Source organism: Syngnathoides biaculeatus, chromosome 19 (genome assembly GCF_019802595.1).
Source record: "Syngnathoides biaculeatus isolate LvHL_M chromosome 19, ASM1980259v1, whole genome shotgun sequence".
NCBI lineage: Eukaryota > Metazoa > Chordata > Actinopteri > Syngnathiformes > Syngnathidae > Syngnathoides > Syngnathoides biaculeatus.
The window spans coordinates 10,079,585-10,099,063 of NC_084658.1; the positions used below are offsets into that span (position 1 = coordinate 10,079,585).

The 19,479-nt window shown below is 40.2% G+C and overlaps 1 protein-coding gene across 3 annotated transcripts in view; it reads right to left on the reverse strand.

Moving 5' to 3' along the window:
• Positions 1–19,479, reverse strand: part of arhgap12b (Rho GTPase activating protein 12b) — a 41,857-nt gene that overhangs the window by 13,264 nt on the left and 9,114 nt on the right. The window lies entirely within an intron of this gene.

Here is a 19,479-nt window from a genome sequence, read left to right on the forward strand (position 1 = left end):
TTTTCTCGAATGAGGATAAAGTGCTCTATACCTGATACACCATATGGTGAGACAAAAGCCCCGGTATAAATGTTTATTATTTGAAGTCAACATCAAGTATTTTCTTGGCAGACTGGAGTCTAATGCTATCTGTTAAGATATCAATAAGGATCCATGGAGTTGAATTTAAGAAGTTACAGAGAACAAAGCTGCTGAAGGCACATGCCTGATTGAAACTTAATAAAACGGAAAATAGGGGAAGGTAGAAAACAAGACAACTGGAAAATAGTTATGCTGTCATAATTTCCATCTGTCTTATCGGAGCCCTGTTCTAAAACCCTGTAACAAACACACAACTGTACTAATTTAAAAAAAAATGAAAATAAACCCTTTCACAAAATGTTCTATTCAACTTTTACTCTGCATATCACCTTGTATCTGGAGATCCTCACAAATACCTCATCATCATCCTCGCCAGCCCTCCGGTAACCTTTGAACGCACGCTGCATAGCGATGAGCGGTGGCTGCCAAGCGGGATGGGCAACCCACTGACCCTCGCCTTCACCTCCCTCGAATGCCAGCAGCCGTCGCCGCGCGAGACAAAATGGACGGAGCGACAGGAGCAAAGCGGAATGGGCTCGCTCTCAAGTGCACACTGCAGTGACATAACAGGAAATTGTGCTGAAATATTAAGATCCTTTCTTGCAAGATTTGAGCGCCTTTTACAGGGTGAAGAACCGTATTTGGCAAGTGGAGATGGTGTTGAAAATTAACCCCATGTTTCATTAAGACGTAGGGAAAGCCGATAATTTCATCCAACTAATCTGAGAAGAACTATTTTGAATGATTTGCATACAAATATAATCATGATATATTAGGGCTGGTGATCATGGAAAACATTCACGATTATTTTGATACTGAAATTACGGTTAATAAATGTGCTTATTCAGTGATTTCACATTTCACTCCCAAAACAACTTTAAATATAAAAAACCCACAATATTAAAAGTAAAATAATAAAAATTTGTGGGGTGACTGAAATCTGTGTGTGTTTTGATTATATTTACATACATACATATCCTCAAAAAAATATCCTCTCAATATTTGGATATTTAAAAATAATCATCTTGGTATTCTTAACTGAATCAAAACAGGAAAAGATTTGATATTGTCTGATTACATGTCGGACAAACGGGGGAAAAAGTGTGTCTTTCTAGCCAAGGTCATGACTGCATCTGCTGTTCCTGCTTTGCACACTTTGGCCTCTAAGAGCCAGTGTGGTGTGATACATGCTTGGAGCTACATATTTACAGTGAGTTAAAAACAAAAAAGAGACCAGCAGAGTTGTCATTAAACGAATTCATTTTTCACAGATTGGGAAAACTATGCATGTCCGTATTGTTAACGTTGTCTGTATGTATGCCTTAATATTGCATTTGTGTGTGAAACCTGCTTTCGTTCAAATACACAAAGTGTGTTACTATTTTTGTTTAGTTTTCATTTTACACCCAACTGGGGTGTCACTAAACATCTGAAAGCACGCTCAGGGACATTTGTCACATGTTTGCTACAAGCAACAAAGGGTGCATTCAGAGCGAGTTTACAACCCCCAAACTTCCATATATGACCTTCGCCGCAGCATTAATTTCCTTCATCTTTATTCATTTCTTCACTTTTTACGATCATGAGAAGCAAAAATCACAGTTGAATTTCGATTAATTTCCCATCCCACACTGTGGCCTGTAAATGAAAAACTGTATTTAATCCCAAAAGCTAGAGTTTAAAAAAAATGTTAGTGGTGTGCTATGTTTTCGTTACTGGGTCTTGCAAGTCCAGCAGACAGCACTCTATCGATTCCATGTTTGTTTGAGGCAAATGAGATTCTGCAAATGGGCTGGAAGCAAGTGATCAACACCCCAGCTCTCTGACGGCTTATTGAATGTAGAAAGGACATGTTGGGGGAGGGGAAGTGTAAATGAGGTGTGGGATGGAGTCAGATTCAGGGCAACAGTGGGGGGGGGAGAGAGAGAGAGAGAGAGAGAGAGAGAGAGAAGAGAGAGAGAGAGAGAGAGAGAAAGAGAGAGAGAGAGCAAGGTGGGCATTATTGAACGCATAAGACCCTTTACAGCCACGGTGGGATGTCTGTAAGCCATCTGTTGACAATTGGCCAGCAAATAGAGCCCCTGTGTGTACTGTGCACGCTTATTGCTAAGAACAAGGTTTCTGTAGTTATCGACGTGCCGGGACGAATTATTCGGGTTTTCCTTTTTGCTTTCCCGCCCAGTCTCCGCAGCCTGGGGTCCCACGGTGCTTGTAGAGTCAATGAAAAAGACTAGTGCCTCGCACTGCGTTGTAAATTAAATCATAAATAACGTGTAAAGAGGAGCAGGTCAAGGTAAGGGCAGCGGGGATGGTGTTTGTAGTACTATCACATGTCCACTTGGTGACTCACACGAGCTGGGGGTGAGAGGCCCGGGGAGCAGCAGGGTGAGAGTCTGCTTCCTAAGATTGTGGCCATGCTGAAGGAGTGTGAGGGAGGGAGGCGCTTCTATATATGCACGCATAGCAAACCACTCTGCTGCATCACCGTGCACTGTTTGAGACACGCGGTGCCTGTGCAGCATTTTACACAAGAGCCCAAACTCATTCCGTCACCTTGCTGCAGCAGAGCAGCTCTCTTTTATACATTTTTAGGGGATGGACTGCCACAGATATAAAACCTCTTGCTTTGACTAATCATCAGTATAACTTTCAGCCTAAAATGCTTTGGGGCGTGTGCAATAATCAGGCCGTGAGCCATCTTTGCATCTTCAGTGGTGTCTAATTTATTCACAGTGACAGTGAATGGTGTTGTATGAACCATCAAAAGGTTGTGGGGGTAGCAGTGGGAGGATTGACAGGTGCTCCCATCACAGGCATCATCATTTATGCATGACGAATTGAACAAATGGGGAGAGAGCTTGTGAGATTTTAAATGTGTCACTTCAAATACTTTTCTGGTGTTTGATGTAGTCACACAACAGAGAAACAGAGTACGCACGAATGACAGTCATTAAAAATTCTGCTTTACTGCTCGGCATGATTGTCAGCTTGTGTGGATAGACCGGCGAATAGACCACATGCAGCCCTGCACCCACATCTCCCTAGAAACATTGTGAGACAAGCACTTTGTTGCAAGTATGCTGCAGTGAAAAAATAGTCAATGTGTGTTAACTGTGTTGCAGATGTCACTGCAATGAAAAGCATGAATTGTGTTCTTATTTCTACATTACATTCAAGGCTCCAATCGATAAGTGACACTGTCAAAGCATCACAGTATGAATTTGTTGGTGGATTAATTGTTTTGATATTGTCAAACCACAACTCAGACAAGTACAAAGGTATTATTTTGGTCACATGTTCAGAAAAAATATGCAGAATGTTATCAAAAGTAAGGGGAATCATATTCAAAGCAGGCTGACTCTTGTGGTATAATGATGTTCATTATAAAATAGATGCAGTTTAAAAAAATGTCAAAACTGTCACTATAACCTGACAGTAGAAACTCAGTCAAATCATCTGATGGAGAGAAAAAAAATGTCTTTGGCGCAACGTTGTGACTATAATTTCATTTTTAAGGAACCACCACAACAGAGGAAAAACATGACACGACAGACCAAACCCTGCAACCTTACACTGAGCTTCAGTGATTAGCTGGAAGTATGGTAGAGAATCCACTCACAGAACAACAACAAAATAAAAAAGCTAATTCTTTATTTGCCAAAAACTGGGCAAAAGAGTAGAAAAAGAAGCAGAGTGAAGCTACAACATGACAGATCCGAGACCAAACAAGGATGAACGTAGTTGCGTTCCAGAGGCGGAGGGAACTGAAAGGATTTGTGGTGCAGAATTAGCAACATTTCTCCGATAGATACACTTATCAGTTTTTTTTTTTATTTGACTGTACAACCCCCCCCCCCAAAAAAAAAAAACACATATATAACACTTTACAAATAAGTCATGCAACCAATTTATAGCCACGGCTAACATCGGCTTACAGTGGACATGATGTACAGTACACGTCTCGTACATGTTAGTGAGGGGCGTGGCTTTGGTCAGAGACTCGAGGGAGAGAGAGAGATTAGGAAAGTGAGACTACATTTTTGTCTTGCTAGCATCTTTAAAACAGAAAATTTTCCCTTTAAACAGGGATTTTCGTTATTCAAAGGAATGAATCATCTTGGACCTTCCAGTTTCTAAGCCTAAGCCAGTTTCTTTTTGAAAATGTCACCACAGCAGGAGCAAAATATTATTCTGCATTTAGCGAAAGGTCTCCCAGATGATCCCGAGATCAGTGTCACAGCTCAGAGCATGTGTTCATCGCCCCGCTAACTGTGTTGCATAATATGCTTGTGTAATTGAATTTGATGAAAACTGGTTAAAGGGAGAGAGGCGGTGCTGGCTCGAGAGGGCCAATGCAGAGTGAGGGCTTTGTGGCTATGGAGACGTCCAATAAACGAAGCCCTTTCCTTCTCAGTGTTTGAAGATGGTCTGCAGGTTTCAGAAGAGAATGTCGGGGGACACACCCCCACTAAGGCGATACATCAATCAACTTGCCTCCCTTTGTTCTTTTGTCCTAAGTCCGTAGCTTCTTTTTTCTCACACTTCTCACAAAACAAAATCTGCCTTTCGTTGATATAATCCAAAATAATGCCCCGTTGGTCATTTTGCGCTTCCCTTTCTCTCGGACTACGCCCCAGTGCCCCCTCTCTTCGCCGCTCAAGGAGTATGATGGTCGTGCCCATATGACGGGATTAACCTACATTTCCACCTCGATGAGCATCAGTCAGACCATATTTCCCCACTCCCCCATCAGCACATTTGTGGCATTTCGCAAGCCAAACCCCCTCCAAGCCGGAACGATGTTGAAACGTTAGCATGCACATGTACACAACAAAGCATGCTTGGAAAACCCAGAGACTCTTTAACAGGGTAGACATTACCAGCCATGGACTCCAGTTTTAAATGAGTGTGCATGAAACAGGTTGAAGAGAAAAATGCAAATTATATTCAAATATGGACTTGACTCCATCTGCAACTTCAAGCATACAGCGGTCTGAAACACAGAACTACGGCACATAAATTAAAGAAGCTGAAAGTGAGTCAGCATCTTTTCAGTCAGACTCTGCCGGATGACGACAGCTAATTCAATTTCACATACCAGAGCATTTGACACGGCTCACAACTTGACTGTGATGTGCGCAATTAACCTTTTGGTCTGAAGCTGATAGCATAAAATGTCAGTCAACACGCAGTTGAGTGCTAGCGTTGTTGCTTGGATACCACAGACAAATCACCTTAAAGCCTCTAAAAAAAAAAATACCGTCGAAATTGAACAAACTATGCTAAACTCTGACAGCGATTGATAGTTTGCTCCAGCAGCATCTATCAAATTAAATTTCCCTTGAAATCGGGGCAGGGGTACATTTTGAAGACTGGTGGGGTGGGTGGTGGTGGTGGGGGGGGGGGGGGGGGGGCTGCAATCATGTTATATGTGCATATGGGCAAACTGTTAGTCAGGGAGCACAACATTCTTGCAGTGAAGCTGTCAGTTCCGCAGTATGAGTAAGATACACTCAGGCAAACACCCAATTTATATCTGGGACAAGATGTTCACGGTTATTTCAGAAGCACCCAATGGATCAAAGAGTCGCACTTCTATTTGGGGCTAAGCATAAAAATCAAACACCAGTGAGCCAGATTCTGACTGACACCTCTTCTTGAGTACCGTTCCTCTTGTTAAAGCATTATGGAGACATTCCCCAGGCATTTAAGAAAATCTAGGTGAAGGTTTCAGATAACAGTGAGCAGCAAAGGACAGTATAGCTTTTGGTCCAAGGACGCACACACAATAGAATCTGTCTGTGGATCTTACTTGATTAACTCTGTCCGTCTGTGTCTCTTTGTGAAACAGTTCCCCCCCACACACCCACACCCACACACACACACACATTCAAACCAAGAAATACTGAAACGTAATTAATGCGTGGGTGACACGATGTACAAACAACAACCATTATAAACATATGCACACGCGTCGCTAGTTCCTCTCTGGGGAGGTCTCAGACTGCAGACAAACACACAAGGGAGTTACTGCGCGCACGCTTCCCCGTCTCTCGGTACTCCTCCTTATCCAATATACTCCATCATTAAAGCTGCATGAAAGCGTAACAGTCACAAAGCGCCGACTGTTCTCAAAATTGTGAGAAGAAAAAGACAAGGCGGACATGGATGGGGGCAGGATGATGCACTGCAATCTGTTCTTCACATAACTGGACAACAAAATAATAATAATAATGGAAAAGCAGGAAATTATACTTAAAATAAGTCCAAGTCAACTATGTCTACAGTGAGGATTAGCATTAACTGCATCAATGAGGAACACTAGGACTACTTCTATAAATTATTCGTGATTGTAATTAGTGATGGTCATTAAATTGAATGTGCTTGATGGATAATAGGGAAACTCTGTCTTTTTTTTATTTATTTAATTGGAGGTAAGAATCACTAAATGTTCTGAAATCATGATTTGTTGCCAGTGCTACCTTTTTTTTCTCGGTTTTTCCTTTGTTTTAAAATGCTTTTAATCACTTAAAGCAGGTTGAGATACCTTGTATATAAAATATGGAATATAAATACATCTGCTTTGCGTTGGTTTAAAGAGAAGAGTTTTACCTTAGCAGACACCTGCATGGATGTGGCTCAGCGACCCAATTGCTGATGCACATACAGTACATTTAGACTTACTAGATACCTGTTCATCATTGGCGTGATCACTAGCACTGTGCTGTTATTAACACGAGATTTCAAATACGGTTTAAATTAAATCCAAGCTCTCTCAAAAAGACGTACAGAGCAGTTGAATACAATTACCATTCTTATTATCTTTGGGTTAAAAAAAAAAAAAAAAAACCCTGCTCAAGGCTTTTTTTTTAATTTTATAGCTTTAAAGGTTTGCTTGGACCAATAACCGCAGTTCATGCGATAAAAAGAACGTGATAGACATCCACAACTGGTGTATTACCCATCAATTCACTGCACAGGCTTTAGATAGAAGACAAATCTTATTTTCAGTGTTATTTTTAAAATAACTTGTCTCCTTTGTGGCAAGACCTGTCAAGCTGATGCAAACCTAGTGGAACTCCATAGCAGACAGCTGAGATTTTAAGCCTCCAGTTAATGACTAATCCTGACCTAAAGCCTACAGCGTGATTGGTGTGAGCCAATTATACAAGGTCCCCTCCCTATCTGCTGATTGGCTGGTTAGAGGCAAGAAGGGGGGGAATAAAACTGGAGCTCCTTATGGTAAAGCTCAGACACAATCAATCAATGAACAGAATAATATTCAGCAATGACATTTGTGACAAACCATTTAGCAGTACAGCATCATTAGGTAGACATGACATAAGGAATACATTTGAAGTTATTGACCAAAAAACTATGGCGTTTATATAATACACTGCAGGAAGCTGCATGTGGGTGATTGGGCGTGAGCTGTAGCCACAGCAGCTCCTTCATAAGTGTGCTCATTGTGTATTACAGTTCACCCAGCGTTCAATAAATGGACAAAATGTTCAGTGGTGATGGTGGAACTCCTTTTCCTACATACCATTTTCCTACTAGACAATGGGGAGTCACACAATAGACAAGTAGATGTACTCCACACAAAAAAATAATAATCATAATACAGTCCATTGCGGTATAATACTACATAGTGTTGAATTTAAAATGGTGAAAAAAACTAAAGAAAAGGCTAAAATCTTGCATAAGTATTAAGTAGAGCTTTCTAAATGGGGGTAATGAGCCTGAACTGAGTCCCCAATGTTTCAAGTGTGGGCTGTTGCTCTTTGACTAAGCACTGAAGTCTTTAAAACTTTAGAAACTACAATTTAGAAAGCGGAAATCCAACGGGAAAGATGGAATTTTTCAAATGACAAGAAAATGGGCTATAGGTACAACTATTTGTTTGTTGAGCAGAAGTTAAAATTGCTGAAACAATTGTTTAATTCATTTGCACTAAATTTTCATTTGCACTTCATTTCAATTTTACCCCTACAGTTTATTTGAAACCTTTGTTTTCATCTGATCGAGTTTCTAATGTTTTCTAATAAGATATTTAAGAATGCCTCCCTTTCTCGACGTGAATTCTAATCCGTTATTTCTGATTTGAAACTTTTTTGTTTAACTGTAACTAGTTATGATTTAATTAAGGAATATTAAACAAACTTGAGTTTCATGATTTAAACTAGTAAATTTTTAAATATCTGAACGGGCATGCCCTTTGTACAAAAAAAGTTGGGACCAGAGTTCAAAAAGGTTGAGAATCCCGAATATATTGGACCTAAATTATTTTGTTAAGGAAGCAGTAATGCAAAGAGTGTAAAAAAAAAAAAAAATAAAATGGGAATGTATGAAATCATTTTATAGTAACTGTTTGTTAGTGTAAAACAGTCAAAGTTATTGGAAAAAACAGATGATATTGGTCAATAGCATGTCAAAACACGTCTAGAATTGTTTTTTTTTTTTTTTAAAAAAGAATGACTAAAATCATCAAATTGCAGTTGTTTAGAGTACATAATTGCTTTGTGATGAGGAGCATATCAAGGGAGCTGGCAATAGTGTAAATATTGTTTTTTAAATTTCCCCTATGAATATATTAATGTGGAAGTGTAGAAATACTTGTGTACTGCAGTTGCTACATGTAATTTATCTATTGTATTATATATTATATTATTTATTTATTCAGTCCATTCAAGGTGCATTATGATACCCGCACAGGCAAATAATTTGACACATTTTATAAGGCAATGTTTTGTATCAATATTAGTGTTTGAAAGTTGCTTTTCTGCCTTAGGTGTCCTGACGACAGCATGAACACGAGGAGAGAATAGTGTTCCAACACCGCACATAATTCAAACAAAGAAAATTATCACATGAAAGAAAAAGGTTTCTGGGGCAAGGAAAAAATTTATTAGCCTGTCGTGTTTCATCGAATTTGGTTCAATGGGAAGACTTTCACTGTGTTGGCCTAATCTACTAATGATTGCTGTAAATGTAGTTACAATAACTACAACAATAATACAACTGGGGCTGCCTGTAAAACATCGTATTATCTACAAGGTCTGTGTGACCATTAGATGCACAGCTGCAAGTAATACAACTCCCCCAATAAATGAAAGTTATTTTTTAAAATTAGTTGTTTACACGCTCCAATATAAGCAGAAGATGACACGGGCCTGCCGTGTCCAAGTTATGGATTTGGAGTTTGACCGTACAGGCTGGAGGCGGACCCCAAGTGTTGAAATAAGACTTTGCCAACATTTCATAACCTTCCTCAGGTCGATGACGTACGTGTAACGTTCAAAAATGGCTTAAGCATACAGGTTGTATCTTCGCCATTGATTAGATGAGTCGGTTAAAAAAAAAAAAGAAAAAGACTCCCAGTTTCAATGACTATTTGCTGACAGTGACTGATTTTGATCCATTATAGATTATCAGTAAAAAGCAGCTGCGCTGACCCCCTGGAGCAGATGAGACTGTATCTGCTCAAGGACACGCTGGCAGAGGTTTTGATGGTATGATGACATCAGTGACAATGATGTCAAAGTATGACAATAGAGCGAGGCGATGTGAATGCAGAGCGCGAGGAACACAAAGGGCTCTTGGTACACAGTAAAACAATAGTACGTCAGCACCCGTCATTTAAGACGGTATTAACAACACTCCAATATTCAGGCCAAGTCAACAGTGTTTCTCTGTGTATTCGTTTTACACACCGTCAAATAAAGCTTACCCAGTACTATTGCTGTAGATGCATTTAAAGGCCCTGTCCATGCCAACATGGGTATTTTTTTCCATTGTATCTTGGACCTTTTGTCCACACAAGTATGCAAATGTTTGATGTTTGACTACCGTCCCTCGCATTTTGGTACTCCTTCATACATTTTTTTTTTTTTTTTTTTTTAATGAGGGGGTTTAAATCGGTTTTTTTGAATGAGGGGGGGATGACAGGACAGAGTGGTGGACCCAAGAGAAGTGTGGGGGGTAAAGAGAAGTCAAGTTGGCCACTGGTGGACTTGCAAAGGAATACAGCAAGACTGGATCTAATCGGACAACCGAGAGACTAACAAAATCACAGTAGGAAACCTTAACAGCTGCGGTTAATGTGAAGAAACGGGGATGGACAAGATGGCTGTAAATAATTCCTTGAGAGTAAAGTAAAAAGTCTGTCAAGCTGTTCTCCATCTAATGTGCCCTAAGGAAGAAAGATGGGCAGGAGTGCCTATGACTGGCCAAAATGAATATTTACCCAAGCCTATGTTCAAGAAAGCTTTCAATGTTGTGCCCTAAAATGAATACAATCACCTGCACAGACATGAAGGTCTGCACACACTACCTCAGGGCCCTGTCACATCTCACAATATCACCGGTGTTCACTGACAAGAGTGGTTCCTCGTCAGCAGACCATCCGAGTTGAACTGCATTTGCACTGTCGTCCAGTGAAGGGTACATCCTCGTTGTCACCCATCATTTATGGACTCCTTTGAAAGACACCACCAAAAACTGTTCTCTTATGGAACCAACAACCTTAACACACAAACTGAAGTTACCTGGTTCTTTCAAAAAGACATCCAGTGATTATAATGTTTAATATTTAAACCTGATGCCGTCATGAATTAGCATTACAGCAGTCACTGTTATAATAGAAGTTGAAGGAAGATTCCCCATGATAACTCACTGATTAAAAATGTACAACATGGAATCACATAAGGTCAGATAAGTTACATCCACACTGTAGCACAACACCTCCAGGCAACAAAACAAGAGAACAATTGCTGTATTTTCCAGACTACACGTCACTCCGAAGAACAAGTCGCACCAGCCATAAAGCGTAATAAAGACAGAAAAAAAATAAATATATATATATGTCGCACTAGAGTATAAATCGAATTTTTGGGGGAAATTTATTTGATCCAACACCAAGAACAGACGTGTCATTTAAAATTTAAATGACGAACAATTTAAAATAAAAATAGAATAGAGACAACAACAGGCTGAATGGTATCCTTACGTTACATGACAACTGAGAACCTGTCTGGTATATTAACACAGATTTATTGATTTATAGAGTTTATCCGATAACTATAGCATAAATAACATACTAAGAAGTTTACCAAAACCATCCGTGTCACTCTAAATATCCGGTATCTAAAATCCAATGAAATCTTCATCTTCGGAGTGACTTCTAAACAAGTCCGCCAACTCCGGAGGTAGAAGATGCGGCGCTTCCTCTTCCACGTCGCTTACGTCAAAAACATTGTCAGTTGCAGTTACAATTAGCATACTCCACCCTTTCTGAATCCCAACAGGATGGTTTTGGTTGTCACGGAAGCCCTTACTTTGTCATGCCATCCAATGAATTCCCGGACAGCTGAATGGCGGATTTTCCCGGAAGCTGTGCTATCCATCGGTCATCCACTGCTCCCACAGCAGGCATCGGGAATTTATGGCTCGCGAGGCATACCTGGCTCTTTTGGTGGTTGGATAATGGCTCGCGGAGCCGTCATAACCACATACTGTACATGTGATTTCTGTCGTGCGGGGAACGCAAATGACGCAGAGACAGTTTGTCCTACTGAGGTTGCCTTAGTCCACAGGCTTTGAGTCTAACTCTGATTGTGTCAGAACAACTACGTAATTATGGAAACGCTTTTGACAAAGGTCGCTCAAAGAAAAAAATATGAGTACCACTGAAGTTTTCAACAGAATGGACAATCTTTGTGGAGAGGGAGGGTTCTACTGTGTGTCTACATTCACAGACGGGTAGTATGCCAAAGCATTCGTACTCGACCTTGTCAATCAACATTTTGCCAACTTGGCATAAAAACAAGCCAATTAAACAGAAAGAACTGTTCACCATTCCAACGTAATGGCAAATTAAATTGAATTACGTTCGCGATGAATGCACCATCATGACCATGTTCTTTAAAATAATCTGAAGGATATGATTTTCTGTTCAATGGCATTTTTGTTCAGTCTTCAGTTCTTATGAGTTACAGATACACGGGCCTAAAGCGCCTTCTTACAGTTGTAAGTGTGAAAATAACCGATAAGTGAATCGAAAAATGGATGATGGATGTAATAATGTGTTAATAATTTCACATATAGATCGCTCTGGAGAATAAGTCACAACCCTGGCCAAGCTATGAAAAAAACTGCGACTTACAGTCCGAAAAATATGGTAATTCTTACACACAACGTAATGGGATACTAAGTACTCCCTTGCATGTACGGTTTAAACCATGTAACTAAAGAAAACATGTTTTAAACAGGTTTCCTTATGCCCATGTATCTCAGCTTCAGATCACCCCTCACCTTGTCACTATGTTTTGAAGACGAGCAAAGACCCGCAAGACAAGAGTCAAACATGCACTCGGTTTTGATAAACCAGGTGCTGAAAACTTTGGAAAAAGGATTGTGTGCCAAAAAAGTGGATTCCAACAAAGCTGCATCACCATTACACATGTGCTTGAAAATTAAGAGCAAATTTCCCACTATACTTCTAATTATGCTGATTTGAAAGTAAAATATCAACAGGGATCTTCAATGGCATTGTAAGGGTTGTGGAATCATATTCAGAGTACATGACCGTTATTGAACAGGGGATATTCCAGATATTTTTGCTTAAATATATTACCATGAATTTGTAATAATTATTAAATGAGACTCAGTAAATAATTACATCCAAGACACAGGTAACTCAACTGTTCTTCACAGTCATGATGAGAAACTGTCACAAGACCAACTAACACCTTTTCTACTTTTACCTCACCCAAACAGCCTAATCCTGACAGCACGTTCACTAAGCAGCTCCACGGAATTATAGAATGGTTGCTACTCACTATGTAGTGTGGGCTCCTCAGGTAGGAAAACATGGTCCAAAAGTATATTCTGGTGACAACAAAGGATATCCAAACAGGTACAAGAAGGCCGTGGTGGCTAATTCGCAATGAGAATATAGTCCAACAGATGAGAAGAGACGACAGTGGCTGATTAAAGGATCTTAAGGGATCTATTTAGAACCATGGTGCTTAAACGGGAACACTCATTAGTAGACTGACCTGAGTACTTTACACAGGAGGAGACAGACGAGAGAGAGAGAGAGAGAGAGAGAGAGAGAGAGAGAGAGAGAGAGAGAGAGAGAGAGAGAGAGAGAGAGAGAGAGAAAAGAGATGGAGGATAAAGACATAAAAGTGAAAAAGAGAGGATTGCTTGACAGGTGGCCATGCTCAAAGTTCACTCAAAAGGCCAAAATAGGTCAAAGTTGGTGACCCTGGAGCCATCATGTCTGAGGTTCACACGCTCCATTTGCACTTGCAACTGATATTTGCAGAAGTTTAAAAGGAATAATATGTTGGCAAATGTGCTGGAAGCAGATTCTAAATGTCATATGGGTCAGTTGTGGTTTTGCCACCAGATGTAGGTAAATGTAGTAAAGTATCTCTAGTACATTAAGGGTGGGTGATACACCCTAAAAGACCCTAAAAGGTTGCTTGATGTCAGGACTACTCCAAAAAAATCCTGTATTTTGATGCTTCAGATCTTGTATTTGGAGCTTCACTTTTCTCAACATCCCTACATGTAGGGTCCAAATTTAACAAATACTTTTTATTTCAGTGAAAATGTAAGGGCAATGACAGGATGATTCCATAGCTGATGGATATCAACTATGAAATGTGAAGTGACAGTTCACAAAACAAAACAAAAAAACGATTCAAATCACTGGGTAAAATTTTCCATCCTTTAAACAACAACGGTGATCTGTGCAATTGCCGGTTTTCAAATCACAACAAATATAATGGGCAAAGATAGCAGTGACACTTTGCAAAGAGATGATGGCTTGCTTCTGGTGTGAAGCAATTTTGAGCATTTACATGGCAGTTGCGGCACAGGGCGGCGAGGTGAAGCGAGAAAACAAACCCATAGAATCTGAGGTGTGAGCCAGTATGTAGCACTCGGTGTGTGTCACGTGTTCGAGTCATGCATATGGAGAAGCGAAGCTGCTCCCGCCAATTTATAATGCTCAGAAGTTTATTAATCCACGTCTTGAGTATGTGACCCACATAGATGCCCCACTGCTGCCTCGGAGGCTCCATTGGCATAATTCCACAGCCGCCCTGCACAGTCAAAGCACCCCAGTACGCTTGCAGAGCCCCTTAACCCACCTTGAAGCAACATCAGTTACCGTTCAGTACATTTGCAAGGACTGTGACGGTGTGTCTACATGGCAACATACGACCGCAAGATGAAACGTGCATTTTTTTTGGCAGCTCGCCAAACTGACTACACGACAGCCAGCTACCCACAAAGGAAATGAAAACTTCTTCGCAGACAAATCCCTCAAAACCCGGAGGTTGTGGTTACAAATGATCAAAATAGATCAAGCCTTCGTACACGTTTGTACTCAAGAAGTGGTTGACTTGAGGTACAAAATGGGCTTTTGCATGGTATGGTATTTTAAAAGAACAATAATACAACATACATTTCGATTCGATTGCTAGTAAATGGTGCATTGATTGGCTGGCAACCAATTCAGGGCGTGGTCCACCTTTTATCTAAAATCAGATGGCACTGGCTCAGGTTCGCCTAAAACCCTGATGAGTTGTTATGGAAAATAGATGCTAAAATTTATTTTTTTTCTGTTTAATTATAGTTTTATATGTTCATGCAGTAGAGTGAAGAGGAGCCCTGATATTTTGCAATGTGAAAACTGAAACAAGATGCTAAATGGATTGAGTGGAAAGAGTAGATTATTTTATGAGCTACCACATTTTGGCTGAGAGAGTCTGTCAACAGAGACCCCCTGTTGAGTGGGCTGACATGTCCACAGCTCGTCGAGGATGAGGAAATGGAATTGCCTCATGCAGAGAAAGGAAACCCAGAACACAGTAGGCGGTCTGGTAAACTCATTTTGGTCCGTTTGCCCTTTAGGCATAGCATAGGGGACCATATAAATAAAAACATGGTGAGCACAGATTTACCTTCAAGTACAAAATAATGTGAAGATAAGCTGTCTTTCATGGATCACCCAACTAACTACTAGGTCTTCTCCTCTCCATGCCATATCCCTCTTCAACCAACCGCAGTAATGTTCCAGCAAGCTTCTACTATTAAACTATTGTAGAGGATGGTCCCTGCCAAAGAGAGGGCTGCCCTGTCATCTATACTGCCAGTCACATGTTCAGAGTTACAAAAAATAATCAGCAGTGCACCACAGCCAACATATGACCCTAAAAATCATGACCACATAGAGGACTTGTTCCAGCGTGGTCATGATTCATCATACGACACAAATTTCTTCGCAAAATTTGTATTTATCTCAGATTATCACCCAAATTCAATTACGAGTTTATTATATTAAAAGCTATTCCAAACATGACTGCTTTTGACCTCCCACTGAACCATAAAAGGGTTATGCTCGGCAAGCAAATTACCTAAGAACTGTTTTAGGAAAGAGATACTTCCTGCACAAAAATTCTAAATCTCCTCTACATGTAGGCTCCATCCAATTGTCATCCCTTCACATCAACAAAAATTGTTTTTAAATGTACAGTATCAGAAGCACATTTAGGGATCTGAACTTTAACCACAGTTGCCTCATATTTTAGATTTGAAATATTATGCATCTTGAAACATACGTATTGGGAAGGGGGTGGGGAGGCATCATAGGTACTACACAGACTGTGACCAAATTTATTCAGTCATTAAAAATCAACTGAACTAAAATGGTCACCGTGACCTCTCCCCAAACATATATAGCATCAAGATTGCTTGATGTCAAGACTACTGCAAAGAAATCTTGTATTTTGATGCTTCAGACCTTGTATTTTGAGCTTCACTTTTCTCAATTTAAACCCAAGTGGATAAACCAGTTACCATGGCGATGACAATAACTGATCGCGCTCTGTCTCTATTTGTTCTGTTTAACTATGCTTCACTGGCATAAAAGGATAAACAAATATACATTATTTATCCAATCGAATTTTTGGAGCAATTAAGTACACAAGTAAATGAATAGTCATTTACATAGACACATTGCTCCATCTTGCGATCGGATTGGTTATGGATTTTTAAACTCGCTGATCGGCCCCCAAAAGCCCGATCGCATAAAGCCTACACTATATACTGTCAAGAAAAGATTGTTGGACCATGGTGCGTGATAACAGTTTAAAGGGGGGTTACAGAGCGGTTTAACACAGGAATGTGTTGTACACAACCCCTTAATCCAGATGTGTAAGAAGATTGCATTCTAGTACGTGTGTGAGGACAGTGGGAGGGTTTTCTGGGGTCTGTCGAGGCTCAGGCTGATCTGTAAGCTTCTCTGTCCCATGGTTGGTGATGTATGGTACTCACCAAGAACCTATACAAAAACATGATTATGTAAATCTGCTTTGGCCTTTGTGTGTAGTTTCATCCACAGATAATGTTTGTTTCAAGAGAAACAGAACAGACTGAAATAGAAAACTAATTGTATGCACTGACAATTTTTCCATCACAGTCTGCAAGTAACAGTTCATGGATTCTCAGTCTTGCTGGATTTACAATGTTAGTAAATTTAAAATACGGTGTCCGGTGTTTATTTGCGGCCCCAGATATTCGCGGATTTCGGTCTGCAAGTTTTTTTCTTACATTATCTTGTAAATAATCACATTTCAGATCCCCAAAACATCCATGGTAGGTTAAATGGAGAATCTAAAGGTGTGAATACGAATGGTTGTTTGTTTAATCTGCAATTGGCTGCCGACCAGTTTAGGGTGTACTCCACTTATCGCCCAAAGTCTGATCACTGATTCAGTACTTTGGAGTGGGGGATGGCTGGTTGGTGGTGGGGGGAATCAATCTCCAAAAAAGTGGGTATGTCCAAAAATGTAGGAAAACCACTGCACTAGAGCATTCTTATGTGCACTCTATTGACTGCCACGGTCAACCTTTTCTTATTTTTCCAGGATTAGGGTCAGACAATACATTATCGCCATTATCTTATTGACATTTGTGAAATCAATTAAAAATGGTACACTTTATTTCTAACGCATCTAAGAATGGAGTCTTTCTCCCACCCGAAAGAGAAAAGACATATACTTTATCAATTTTTTTTTAAACAGCTAAACTCTTAACCAACCATGGCACAAGCCACCCAGTTGTGTTATGGTGCCTTCAGTTTATGACATGCTCGGTGAAATCCCCTACGGCTGCCACAGACACAGCCTTAAAGGAAACTGTGTGTGTCTCTGTCAATCAAACAAGGACACCGAATAGCCGCTTGCATTGATGTCTTTGTGCACTCGAGACAACACTGTCAGCCTCACAGTATCGGTTTTAATCCATGAATTAATTTGGTCATCGACAAGGAAACGTGTAGAGACATGTAGTGTATCCCCAAAAGGCTGGGTTTTATAGAAAGACCCCATACCCAGCTTTAAACCCAGCTGAGTGCATGCATGCAATGTGTGCCGCAGAATTAGAATGGAGCAGAAATACTGCTACGCTACAGAACTATAAAGCTGGTGGTAAGCTCGAGACCTATCCACTGTATTGTCATTGTCTAGTGACAGGTACTTGGTGGAAATTTCTGTGGTCTAAAACACAGAGGCCGTGATTAAATCATCCCATTTACAAACAGTGATAACATAGAAAAGTTAATACTTTACAACACCAAGGTGGGGATATTTTCAAGGGGTTTTGTACTTTTCTCATAGCCGCAGGTACCCCTTTGATGTGTGAACACATACGTTTGTACTTCAGTCATATATGTGTGTATCTCTTCGCTGACATAATATCAGACCAAGAGGACATATCAGACTTATTAGTAATCCTCTGTACAAATAAATACAGGAGACAATGAAAAATAAATGCAAGTAAGTGAATAATGGTGATAATTTTCCACAATCGCTCACACAAGCTGGAACCAAACATAGAACCTTCCCAAACATAATAAACATACCCCAGATACTATAAACTGAAGACTATTCAAAATGTTTAATCCAAATGTTATATTCATATACATGAATATATACCGTGGAATTTTAAATCTGACTAAAAACATAGTACAAATTGTAAAGAGAATCAAAGTGAGGAGAACCCAAAGAGAAGAGATTATTCAAACTTTTAGCATCCAGACATTCCAAAAGACTTTATAGGCAACATCCTTAAACGTGTTACTTATGATATAACAAACCTATACTGTACAGAATTTTGAAGGAAAAGACAAAACAACCTTTTGTTGATAAACCGCGTGAGGATGCTATTTCTTTGAAAGCAAGATTTTCAACAATATTTAAATTCCTGTGTAGGCGAAATAAGTACAAACAAAGTAAAACTGAACTTTTGTAACCCGTTAACGCCCACTCCTCTACGTGTTTTCAGAGAGGTACTAGCAGTAATTGGAGACAAGGCGTCACATGAAAGCTTGGGATGAGGCAGCCATTTAAGGAAAGCCTATACAGTACAGCCCAAACACCATTGACTTCCCTGTCTCGTGATATATAGTTTCATAACAGAAATACGGAAAAGGAAGAATGCAGGAAGATGAGTGTACAAATAGCCTGAACTGTCTACTCACCCAAAGAGTTGGCCACTGGGGAAAAGGCTATCAGCTGTTCAACAGGTTCTGAAAACATCCTGCATCAGTTATGTAAGAGAGCTCTGAGCACCCAGTCTCTCGGGCATCCCTAATTATACATATAAACACAAACCTCCTGCATCTTAAAGGGAAGCTACAAAATCTCTCTGCAGGAAACGTGATCTTGCATGTGACACCCCGTCATGTGTCATCATCCCACTACCGAAGACTTGTTACACCTACTACAAAAAGGTCTTTTGGATCATGATGTGAGACAATCCAGTTGCTGATAGCTGAGGAAGGACGCAGCAGGAAGCAGCTCAGGGAAGATAAATCACCGCACTATATCCAAAGCACATTAACCACGTGCTCCTACCTTCTCTGGATACATGCTTTGCCAGTCCACCAAGTTGCGTTGGTGAGCCAGGTCCAGAGAGACTCACCATGAGAGACAGAAGAGGAGCTGACTGACCCACATAGAGTATTGGGGTGAGAGGAAAGAGAGAGACAAAGTGATGCTTCACCATCATTCGATCCCTAAATCAACACTAGGCTGCACCACAACTCGGTAGGCAGAGGGGATTGATGGGAGAACAAAGAGCACACAAAATTAAAACACAGACCATGAAAATGGTCCCAATATTGGTTCCAAATATCCTAGACGACTACAACAAACAACACTGATTGTATTGCTTGGTAGAGATTAAATGATCCCCACAGCCTTATATTTTAGAATGAGTCTCTAACACGCACAAAAACAGTACAGTAAATAAAGGTTTCAAAGTTGACTGAATCAAGTTCAAAACAGTGTCATGGACAGGATGGCGATCAAACCTGAAAGC